This window comes from Lichenostomus cassidix, chromosome 19, assembly GCF_008360975.1.
Source record: "Lichenostomus cassidix isolate B80296 chromosome 19, HeHo_3.0, whole genome shotgun sequence".
NCBI lineage: Eukaryota > Metazoa > Chordata > Aves > Passeriformes > Meliphagidae > Lichenostomus > Lichenostomus cassidix.
Genome location: NC_139499.1, coordinates 4,404,656 through 4,414,932, shown reverse-complemented (window position 1 = coordinate 4,414,932; position 10,277 = coordinate 4,404,656). Strand labels below are relative to the sequence as shown.

Below are 10,277 nucleotides of genomic sequence, written 5' to 3'. Positions count from 1 at the left end.
CTCCAGTGTACAGGTTGATTGACCCTTCAGCTGCAGATACCTGTTGGTGGGACTGGCTGAGCTTTAATCTGGCTCTGGCCACACAACACACTCACCCCAGGAAGGCCTCCGGCTGGTTTGACTCTCTGCTTCCAGCAGCAATCCACATGTTAAAGATCAGCACATTGGATAAATATTAACAGCATTTCAGGCCAGCAGCTCAGCAGTGAAGCACTGCCATGTGTCGAGATTCTTTCCTGATCTGTAGCTGCCAGTGGCGTGAGCTGTGTTAGCAGCCTCTTCTCCATTTCACTAATGACAGCTGTAAACCTCCTCTATCAACAAGCTGGCTTAAGCCATGACATGATTGCCTTTGCTGTCTCTGTGCATTTAGCAAGCTCTCCCTTCTTCTCAGAGTGTTTTGGGAGCTCACATAGAGCGTGGTGGGATACTGACTCTATTGCTGGCTTAGATGATCAGATAGCAGGAAAAAATGGTAAAAGGAGAAAGTCTGAAAAGAGCATTTTCCATCAGAGGCACTAGAAAAGTGCAGGATAGTATTTCCTCTGGTTGTTCAACAGCAATTAGTACAATATTGTTTAGGTCACTTTTGAATTGAGCTTTTCTCAGGCAGTAAACATGGAAAGTTACTTTTCCATTAGCATATTGGTGGAGCTTGTGTAGGTAATAGTGTGGCCAATCCTGGACTGGAATTTCAATACATTGAATCCTCTCTGAAGGAGGCCTAAAACTCTGGGTAAGTGCATCACCAGGAGAGGTATCTGTATACCATTCACAAAAATTATTATGCATTTCAGAATACACTTGATTTTTAAGTAGTTCTTGAACTCCCAAGTGCTTAAATCACTTCTGAAAGTAAAATACTGACTCTTCAGTCAGAAGCTTTTGAAAGTATTGTCCTCTGTGTTTTCCAGTTATGTTCCTCTTCAAGCACTTAAATGATTTTTAAAGGCACTGATCACCCACAGGCTGTGTTGCTGCCCCTGACAGTTGTGAGCAGTCAGCACCTCTGCAGAAGTTTGGTGCCTCAGTTCATCTCCCTGGATTTTAAAACTGTGGCCTCTGCTTTTATTGACTTTTGAGACAGGTGAAGTTGATAAAGTGAATGATATAAAAAGTGCAGCAGAGCATTAAAAAGCAGGAAAGATGATGAGAAGAGATTGCGGCCGAGATTAAAAGGCAGGATTTCATTGGGATGTTTTCCTTATGCCAAGAGTTCTTTTTTATTGCCTTTTTCCCCTTCATGTGCAGTTGCACTGAAAAAGCTGCATCCTGACTCTCCCCCAGCCCTGTATTTTATCACAGCCAGTGATGCACATCCTTGTTAAATATTTCTGTGGTTAAATGTCACCTGGCTTGGTGGAAGCAGAAGCCTCACAGATGGGGCTCACAGGAATGAGTCATTTTATAACTCAGTCCCTGCAGCTCCCCCTCAGCTGGATCTGCTCTCATCCTGAGCCCAGCCAGGGCTTGGCACTGCACTCACTGGAAACCTGGGCTGGAGAATTCGTGCCACAGCTCACTGTGCTTGAGTCCTGTGGCAGCAGTTCTGAGCTGGGATTGTTCTCTGGCTGCACTTCCTCATGCTCAGGCTCCTCTGAGGCTCTGTGCTGTTTCATACTCGATTTTGGAGGTCTGGACAATCCTGCTGCTTGCATCTCCTAAGTTAAACAGGGTCAGACCTGGTTAGTTCTTGGATAGAGTGACCTCCAAGGAAAACAGAGGTGTTAACCTGCAGGAAGTGTGATGGTGATTCAGGAGGTGGCTCAGCTCCCTCAGTCAGGACTGAACTGGGCTCTCCAGGGCCAGAAAGTGCAGTACTGGCAGAGATGACAACTTCCAAAGGTCAGGGTAGGATGGAAAACCGATGTCTGTTTGTTTTCTTTGCAAGGGCATGAGGAAAAGTTCCTGCCCTAGAAACAAGGCACCTCTGATGTGATTAAAGAAGCCAACAAAACTCTGCTTCTCTAAACCTGGGAAATCACCCTTTGGAAAGATCACACCTATGGGATTCCAGGCGGGCACAAACCATCCTTAGGCTACAGATTCTTTTTGCATCAAGTCTCCTAATTTCTCTCCTCCACTCTGGCCAGGGATGCCCACAGGATCAGTCTGTGCAGTGCTGAAATTGGGAAATGGATGGGATAACTTCTACCTGCCTTCCTCATGCTGCTTATTTGGGTACTGTCCCCCACTACATGGGAGGTTTTTCATCCCAACCAGGATTAGAGCAATTACTTCCTGTGCATGGCCAATTGTTTCAAGTGTCAAATAGAAGAGGTCAAATTAAGTAGGAGCAATCAGGTCCATTGGAGACCTGATGCAATATATGCCTTTTCTCAAATTTTCACATAATAGGTTAACTTAGAATGAAGTCTTCAGTCTTATTTTATCAAAATCAGTTTGTTCTTTCATCATTTTAGGTCAAACTTTCTTTTTGCTTAGCACTTTTGCTAAGTGCCCAAGTAGTAGTGGATGAGAGTTCTTGTAATATAAATCTTTCTATCCCTTTGGACTCTTTCCTATATATCACACCTGGCTCAAAACTACAGCTCCTTAAATGAGAAAAGATGCTCTGGTACCTCCCACTAAAACTGGGCAATGATTTCACTAACATTATATTTACTCCCGTGAAATACCTTTCTCAAATCAGTGTGTGGTTACAACAATGTGTCCTAAGATTAAATCTACCTTCAGGGTAGATTTTTAATTCATGAAGAAAAACCTTTTCAGTACAATTACTGATATTCCTCACTTGCATAGTCTATTGATCATTAATTTACTGCATCTTTCTGTGGGACAGTGCTGACTGCATGCTGGATTAGAAGGTATTGAGTCACTGTTCACTACTGATTTATTGAAGCCTGTAGTGGGAACAGAATGAAACACTGCTAAGCCTGTTTGAAACGAAAGTTAAGTGAATGTAAAGCACATGCTTAATGTAAGTGCCTCCTTAAATGCTGTCCCAACAGAAGGATGGATTTCTCATCCTTAAGGATTTTGCATTAAATCACAGGGGTCAAAATTCAGGCTTTGTTTCAGTGAATCAGTCAGCTCAGGATAAATGAGCTATTTGTGATCTCCCACTGATGGCACTTCCCATGCAGACAGGCACTTGGGTGCTCCACCTCATCTGCTGCTCCTTTTGGCTCTTGCTGCAGTTCTTTATGTACAGTTTTTGCCACTTGCAGCTGCAATTGCCACTTTTGAGAGGAGAAGGGGGGAGCAAGCACAATTTCTACATTTTTTGTGGGTTTAGGCATCTTCATGACAGCTTTACTAAGCTTGCTCATATTATGCTCTTCCTGGCATTTCCTCCTTTTGAAGTCATTAAAACCAATTTCATATTTATAAATAAAATGTCCTAATGCATCTAATATATGATGAGGTCTGGCTGCTGCCTGCTTTTCTTTTTAATGTTTACGCCAGGTGCCTCTTGCTTTCAAGGAACCAAGCAATGAATAAATTTAACAGATATTTCTTTTAATTAGCCCCCAAAGAGCTAGCAATGAAAAACACTATCAGAGACATTCTAGTGCTTTAGAAAATATAAGACTTCTTCACAAAGCCTCTACACAGAATTACAGAACAGCAATAAAATCATCACTTGCATGCAGAAATAGATTGTTTACACAGGGATCTCTTATGAACTGGCATTTATTATGATTAACTTCTAATCACACAAACATTTCCACACATGCATCTGAGCAGAGCTATTGAAATCAGTGGGACAACTCTGCTGCCTGACATTAGGCACAGGCATTAAAGTTTGTGGGATTAGAGCTCCATTTGTGTGTATCTCTAAGAGCTTTGCCTCCTCTCACAAGGGGGAAGGAAAATTTATATTCCAGATTGGTGTAATTACTGTAGGACATACAATATTGGCAAACTAGATTCTCTGAATGTCTGCAACATTTCAAAGCAGTTTAAGATAGAGGCTAGAGGCTGACAGTTTCTTCTTCTGACTTACATTCTGCCCCCTCTGCTTTTGATTCTGCATTCAGAGCTGCCACAAGAATGTCAGCACTGCAATAAATATGCATTTATGTAGCACCTTTTTTTTTGAAGTTTTCTAAACACTTTACAGACAGCCCTTTATATTCACAGATCTCAAAGTATTTTAGAAATCTCTGTTAGTATTGTTTTCTTTCTTTCCTTCTTTCTTTCTTTCACTGGGGGAGCAATGGTTGTGTTTCCAGGGGAGTGATTGATCCAGGAACCAGTGCTTTCAAATTAGCTAAATCAGAATTCTCCTACAAAGAAATTTCTCCAAAAGATCTGAAGTGGCTATGAGGGAAAACATAAAGTTTTTATTTCCATCTTGCAGTTTGCTGGTCTAGGCAGGATTACACAGGGCTAATAAACTTCATGTGTGACAAGAGTCAGCCCAGAGCATTCCTATCAACCAGGCACAGTAATTATGTCTGCCTTATGGCTGGGATATGGGGAAGAAAATCCAAAAATCCTGGCTCCAAAGTTGTTTGTTGTAGGTAGATCATGGGGAGTGAGGGATGTGGTCATTCTGCACTGAGTCCCTCCCACAGGTCAGTTTTACGTGTGGCTTTGGGGGACACTGAATTTAGAGTCTGCTTTTTGTGTCTGGTTTACCTGGGTTGCAGTTGCATTGTGCCCAGGATGTCCAGATAATAGAGCTGGCTGTGTGCCTCCCAAAATATCCCCAAACCCTGGGGCACTGGGCAGGGAAGAGCAAATCCATGCAGGTGGATCTGGGAGCAGCCAGAGTGAGCCTGAGTCCATCGGTGGCTGTTGCTCTGCTCTCAGGTGGCACTCCCAGGATCCATAATCTTTCATTAAGGAGTCACAATCCCCCGATAATGGAGTGTACAGGGTCATCCCACTGTATTGATCCAATCCCTGGAACAGCCAGCTGAGGTGAAACACTCCCTTCCCTCCCCCAGCCACATGGAAGTTCCTTCATTACAGCTCACTATAAAGCTACAGAAATAGTCTCTTCCAGCAACATATTTCCCATAATGTTGTTATGGGAAGTGCCTTAAAAGTGGCAATCAATTCTTCTTTGAAGTCATTACCAACCAAAAATGAGTGCAGGGATCGGCGTGAGAGGGCTGGAAACACGAGAAGATTTAAAGTGTATCTCTTACATGTGCTCCAGCAGAGAGGAGGGAAGAGATCCGATTGCTTTCTTACCCTTGGAATTTCTCTGTTGGTTTTAATAGTCTGATACCCTAATGACAAACTCCACACACACTCTGGGGTATGTTCTCAGCTTAATCCATGGGGATCCATGTCTGTAATACTCATTAACGTCAAGGAGCGTTAGGAGGAACATAAATCTTTGCTCACTAAGATGTGAATCTAGACTCTGATGTTCACCATACAGCATCAGCTGCTGACTGAAGAAAAAGAGGAATTCCAGCACCTAGAAAGTCTCCTTGAGCGTTCCTAGACTAAACAATCAATCCAGCCAAAAAAAATCAGGGATGAAATTTCTACTCCACACTTTTGGTTCAAAACACCAGCTGTGATAGAGAGTGATGCATATCCAATGGGCAAGGCTCTGGCTCACACAGGAAGTCCATAAAATCCCTGTGAATCCCCAGCCGGCCAGACAAGCTCTCTAGTTCCACCAGGAACCCTGAAAAACAGATAAGCAGTGCATTTCTCAGTTAATAGTCAGTGCCACACGGCCCAGGAAAACATCACACTATGCACGCACATAAAGAGGAATTTTGATGCCAAGAAATTAGAGCTACCCAATAACAGACTTCTGATTTGTGATTTCTTTGGCACCGAGCCTAACACAAAATCACTGTGATTTCCAACTACAAATATTTTTGGAACCACCAGACTTGGTCCCATGTGTATGTTAAATGAAATGAATGTTCAAAATCCACAATAAAACTCCAGAGGGGAGACTCCGATTAGAATATTAACATTAATCTTAGGAAGTCACCAGGAACCATTCAAGCTATAATAATAAATTGCAATAAAGAAGGAATATAAGGGCTTTTTTGCTGTCTGTTCAGCAAGCAGGTGTTACTGTGAACACTCTAATCTACACAGCACAGAAGTGAAGTGGTCGCCCTTAAATTTTCCAGTTGCATAAAATAAATAAATGACATTACCATAATATGTACAACAATCCCTCTTATAGGAGCTTAAGTGTAGCTGAGGGACTGGTGCAGATACTGAGATAACGTCATGCAGCTCCCCGAGACAAGGCTGGAAAGTTTTCAAAAGCAATCCTTCTCTCAACAGCTCCAGAGGCAGAGCAAGAGGCTGAGTTCACTCCCTGTTTATGGCAAGAGCCACCCCTGGGCCACTTGCTGCTGCCAGAGTCCCTGGAATTCACCCTGGGAAGTCACAGATGGAAGGACAGGATGCTGCCATGCTGGTCCAGCAAGGGGCTGAGCTGTGCTGGTTGGACTTGGCCCGTGTACTGAACTCTGATGTTAGGTTCTGTACAGCCTCTGATCCAGGCTGAAGTGCTTAAATTTAAATCTCTAAAATGTTCCTTATCAGCTGTGGTTCGATTTTCAAAATGGACAATCATTTCCAAAAGCAGCACTTAGTCATTTCCACTTGCAGCAGTTAATCAGGATTTCTCAGCTCTGACATCAAGCTAATATGTTCAGTGTTAAACCTTTGTGTTTGAAAGCTCTGACCATCATCTCTGATATAGAAATAAATCTGTGGTTCTCAGTGCTTATTATTTGCTTAATTCAGGAAGAAGAATGATTAGGAGGTGAACCAAACTAAACCTGCCCTTTGACTTTGATTGGACACCTTTTAGGTTTGGTGTTCTGAAATTTAACTGGTGACAGAAAATTATCAATAGAAAATTGGATTCAAGTATGACTAGCACGATTCATTGTATTTTCACAAATAGGTGAGAAACAAGGTGTACACGAATTTCTTCATTCAGTACAGCTTGCTTTCCAGTTCAGGCACTGACTCCCAGTGGTGAACATATTTCTTTTGCTCTGGAGAAGCCATTTTTCACACCTGGCTATTTGGTGGTGTTCAGTTTATTTCTGATGCAACTCAGATTCCAGGAAGTCTGGGAGCTCCCAAAGCCAAGTCTGCTCTGCAGAGATCTGTAGCTCGGCAGCAACACTGAGCAGTCGGAAGTTAATCCATGCTGAGCTGTATCACTGAATCTTTTGGGATTCACTCCGAGCTTGTTAGGAAACAAACTCCAATCCTGAAATGCTAAGCATCAAGACTCCTCAAGGAAATTTTTTTGATCACATGTACCAAGCAATTCGCAAAGAACTAACCAAACACTGGCTTTAGTGTTTGTCTGTTGCTGTGAGGAGTTTTCTCTGTGAAGCCTTGCAGAGCAGCAAAATTGTCCTTCCAGGTATGACACTGCTCTATTAATAGTCTATGAAGTACTGGGAGCAAATGAAAGACACTTCAGATGACTCTTGAAAAATGAATCAGTATCTGCTCTGAAATTGGACCCCAAGTATGGAAACATGGAATAGGATGTGTCTGTGAGAGATTATTTTGGGGCCATATGGTTTCTTACTCTGCTCCACCCTCCTTTTCAGGAAACCAACAAGTCCCAGCACCCTGTACTCATTTGAGATGGATATGGGCATGTTTTGGTAGCAGACTTTGTAGAGCTTTTGGGAATTCTGTTCTTTCCTACCAGACAACTTGCTCTGCTAAGTCCTCCTGACCTGTCTCTGTGGAAAACACTTATGCAGGGAGAAACCCTTATGCACCAATTCTTGTCTTCATCCTACAAATAAGTTGCTGGCTTTTCTCTTCACCACTTTGCTTTTATCTCCTGCCTGTCCTATTTGACACATCTCTCCTGCTGACTGCTGGTGGGACAAGCCTGTGATTTGTTCCCAGCAAACACATGAGCACAGTTTCCACCATTGTGTGGTCTCATGTTCTGAACTTACCTGTGGGTGTTTACTTTGGTGGCATGACCTGGTATTTTGTAGCTCTGTATCTTTTTTTTTTTCTCCTTCCTTGATATTTTGTTCCCCTCAGCCACGATAACTCTTCGTCAGAAGCTGCTGCATTTCTGCTTTGATCATATAGAACGTACTGTATAGCCTCGGGTAGCACAGTGCTGCTTCATACAGATGAAATAGCTACAAACCCTCTTAGAAGTGGGGTTTAAAAAGGGATACCAGTGAAATCAGATCCCTCTAGCTGGACAGCAGTCTGATAGCAGAACAAGGGCTGTTGTGGTATTTGGCAGCCAGACAGTCTTTATTGTTATTAGATGAAACAAAGCTTGTGATCTTTAGTCCTTGACCTTCACTGCAGCAGCACACTCTTAATCAGACCTTAATTTAACACCTAACATGGGCACAGAAAGGGCCGGCCATGGGCTGCTGGTTTAATTACAAATAGCTGATATCATCCAAACCAATTTAACCTCATTGCTGTGTGCTGGGATGGGATGAGAATCGCCCTTCAGACAGCACAAACCAGTTCCCAGCAGAAACAAACAGCTATAGGCTGCTCCAAGTTTTGTGTGTTCACTTAAAAAAGAAATAACTTCTCCTTTGGATGCTTTGCAGGTGACGTTGCAACCTTTTCAGGAAGAGCTGGAATCAGCATGATTTACTAAATCTGTTTGCCCTTTATGCCTTCACTCTGGCATTTTAGGTATTTCTAATATTTAAAGATCAAGCCTCCTGCTGATGGGATTCTCCCCTGCACATTCATGGGATCTGTTGCTGTGTGGTAGCATCTGTGTAGCTGGGTAAGAAGTAATATTTATGTGTTTCATGATCAGATTTTTCACATATTGCTGCTGCTGCTTTGTGCTCAGTTCTTCACAAACTGACACAATATTTATTTTTGACATTTAAATCTGAATAGTCATATTTTTACATGTTTTGACACAAAATTTGGTCTCTTTCTGAGTTAGTCTGGAAATCTGAAAACATCCAAAGTCTTCTTTTGGAAACAGCATTGTTTTGATTAATCAGATTTCACTCAATTTTTTTCACCAAAATCACCATCAGCAAACCAAATGTACAACAACCACGGTAAGCGGTCTGCAGTTTTTTAGTGAAATCCTAAATTTTCCATCAGATCCCAGTTAAATACACAAAGACTGTTGTAAGCATGGCAGGTTTGCTTGAAAGAGATTGCATCAGTTTTGCTACAGGTGGATGGCTACCTCTGGCAGAGCACTTTAACAAAAAGTAATGAATAAAATAATGTAAAATATTAATGACTGGCAAGAGCATGGTCTCTGGGATGTTGAAGATAGAGGTTCCACTGTCAGGGCTTGCTGAGACCCTGCTTGAATCTGAATCAGAGTTCATCAGACAAATTCTGATGGCTTTTAAGGAAGTTGGGCAAGAAATTAACATTCTGTGTGGTCTGCAAGAGGTCACATCCCTCGTGGCTCTGCAGGGCTGGCAGAGCAGGACAGAGCAGCACATTGGCCACCCATGTCCCCTGCATTACTGCTGGAGGGGATCTGCTCTGGGACACTGGCAGTACCAGGCTGGCACTGGGATATTGTGCTCATGGAAAGGTGAGGGTGGGTTTCCTGGCACTCTCAGGAGGAAGCTTCTCATTCCCAGTCTGCACAGACATGAATGACTTCACACAGTGTAAGAATCGAGCCTGGAGATTTCAGGTTGAAATGAATTTAACAATCAAAATGAACCCAAAACCTCCAAGGGAAGCTCTGAATAAAATTTCTTCCGTTGCAGAGGAAAGCAGGACTTTGCCCATGGAAACTCTTGTGTTTGAAAGGCCAGATCACTGCACATTTCTGGTGTTTTCAGCAGAGAGGCTGTTTGAATGGGAATTCCAACTGGGCTGGAGGGTATGTGTTGATCCCCAAGGTCCAGGCTTTGGAAGGGGACAGAGCTGTTGTGTGTTTAGCTCCCAGTTTGGTTTCTACACAGTGACTGCTGTGCAGTCACGTTCTGGGTCACTTTGCACAAACTTTCCATTGTAGACCCCTTCCACTGACTGAGCTTTGCCTGAGACAAAAGAAGGACTTGTAATGCCAGAGCCATGGTGGGACAAGGTTTAATCTCCAGCTGATGCTGTACTTATACAAAATCAATATGAACAGCAGGTTGTCACTGGAAGTGGAAAGAGAATCTCTATGACAAGCTTATGCTTTTTTAAAAACTATTTCAGTTAATCTTGTGCAGTTCTTTTGTATAGGTAATTCTTTCTGTTGCAGGGTCTGCTGAAATGTTCCCAGGCCTGGCTGGAGGATCAGTGTTGCTTTAAAACCTGAATAAACAGTTATACGCCCTGGTAGCTTCAGATCCAGTAGCCAGAACAAATGA

The 10,277-nt window shown here is 42.8% G+C and overlaps 1 protein-coding gene and 1 long non-coding RNA gene across 2 annotated transcripts in view; one reads left to right on the top strand and one right to left on the bottom strand.

Moving 5' to 3' along the window:
* Positions 1-3,641: 3,641 nt before the first annotated feature.
* On the bottom strand, positions 3,642-8,313 carry LOC146429021 (uncharacterized). The gene is made up of 2 exons (XR_014855733.1): positions 7,902-8,313; positions 3,642-5,617 (listed from the first exon to the last, which is right to left on the bottom strand). It is a non-coding gene; the product is annotated as an uncharacterized LOC146429021 (long non-coding RNA).
* A 381-nt stretch (positions 8,314-8,694) lies between these two features.
* MYL10 (myosin light chain 10) overlaps positions 8,695-10,277 on the top strand; it is a 37,139-nt gene continuing 35,556 nt past the window's right edge. Inside the window, exon 1 of the mRNA XM_085078071.1 lies at positions 8,695-8,716. The gene's annotated coding sequence lies outside the window, so the exon portion shown is untranslated. The remainder of the gene's footprint in view (positions 8,717-10,277) is intronic.